Source organism: Morus notabilis, unplaced genomic scaffold (genome assembly GCF_000414095.1).
Source record: "Morus notabilis unplaced genomic scaffold, ASM41409v2 Scaffold895, whole genome shotgun sequence".
Classification (NCBI taxonomy): domain Eukaryota; kingdom Viridiplantae; phylum Streptophyta; class Magnoliopsida; order Rosales; family Moraceae; genus Morus; species Morus notabilis.
In genome coordinates, this window is record NW_010366500.1 from 12,072 (window position 1) to 13,972 (window position 1,901).

Consider the following 1,901-nt stretch of genomic DNA (forward strand, 5'->3'; position numbering starts at 1 on the left):
CCAGCTGGGGCCGACGCCCCACCGAAGCCTTAACCTGCGGCAGGGCCTTTGACGGCTCAAGAAGTGCTGAGGCCTAAAAAGCCTCACAAGGATGAAACACCAGCGGCGGAGGCTGGGACAGTGCCAGTTATTGATATAACCTACGCTCCCTAGGTCCCTCCGCCCAAGGAACGTCTGTTGCTGCCTGGGGCGAGGGTTATGGACCCGCAGTTCATAATGGCTGATGTCCCCCCAGCTCAAGTCGAGGCGGCGTTGAATCTGCCGCCACGTTTCTCCCTTGTCTTCCAGGCTCTATACGAGTCCTTTTTTTAGCAAGACTGGGAGAGCGCCACTCGTTCTTCTTTGATTGGCCGCACCTGTTAGTAGATCTCTCTACAAATATGTAAGCTTCGTCGTCCATTTATATTATATATATATGTACATGTACATATATATTATTCTATATATTTTTTGTTTCTTTTTCTAACAGATTTCCTCTGATTTGGCAGATCCTTGTCCTCTCCCTCCTTAACTTTATTGACATGGTTAAGGTAAAGGAGAGAAGTAAGGGAATGGACCGCATTGAGGGGCGCCTTTCCAGCCATCGTGAGCGACACCGTCGGGCTCGTTAGACTCAGAATGGGATGTTGAGCAAAAGCCCCAACTTAATTACACCCTTTAGATCTATGTGGAATGTTTTATGATCATTTTCGTCAGAAAGGTCAAAATTGTGTTCTTAGCATAATGCAAAAAGTGTGAATTTGAACCCAACTTCTAGAACCAGGATCGCTGCACTTAAGACACTTAGCCTACAATTTAATATGTGTCATTAGTGACGTGTAGCACTTGGAATGACTCCATTTGGAGTTTTGTAGGCCGAGATGTACGTAGTTAAAGTTTCACATAAAATTTTTTTGAAATGCCTTGAAAAGTTAAAATTTCAGAATTTAAGGGCTTGTTCTTTTGCAAGTATTCTTGAGTTAAGTTTTTGAGTTGAGTTTGAGTTGAGTTTGAGTTATAACTTGAGTTGAAATTGTAACTTGAGTTTGCGTTTAGTTGTGTATACTTGAGTTATGTTTTGAGTTAAGAATTTTTTTGAGTTTGTGTTTGTTTGTGATAAAACTTGAGTTGTGAATAGTGGATATCATTTTTTTTCCTTTGACAATTTTATTCAATTCTTTTACAATTTTTTTATTTTCTGACTTTATTATGTTTTATTGTAATAAATTACTTGTAATTACAAAAATAAAAAAATAATAAAAATAACAAGTAGAAGATCAGTTTTTGAATTAATTAAGTTCAAAAAGACAACAATAAATACGTAATTAAGTTCAAAAAGATAACAATGAACGAGGGCTATTAGCGTGCACGACGGTGACGGTACACTGCCCACATTGTATGCGCCCTTGCATCCCTTAAAGCATTCATATCCACTTCTGCATTAGAATCCAATGGTTGACTCTCATGGTTAGTATTGTCGTTAATGTCCTCATCAACATTCGGTGGATCAATGTCTGCAACCGGAACGCCATCTTGTGAGTATTGGTCCAATAGTCTGTCCTCATTACGGTACATATGGATAAAATTATGTATTATAGCACACGCTTCTAGAATCATAACTTGTTTGGTCATGGGGTAACGATTAATGGTTCTCAAAATACGAAATCTAGCCTTCCACACACCAAATGTTCTTTCAATGACATTACGCAGTGAGGAGTGGGTGTAGTTAAAAAGCTCACGTTCGCTGTGGAATCCTCTTTCACGGCGAGCCCTATACTCTTACAAGTGGTATGTTGTCCCCCGATATGGTGCCATGAAGCATCTATTGTTAGCGTACCCCGAGTCGACGAGGTAAAATTTTCCTACACTTATACGTATATTAATTAACAAATAAGCGTACGGATGAAGTATTTGAAATGTCA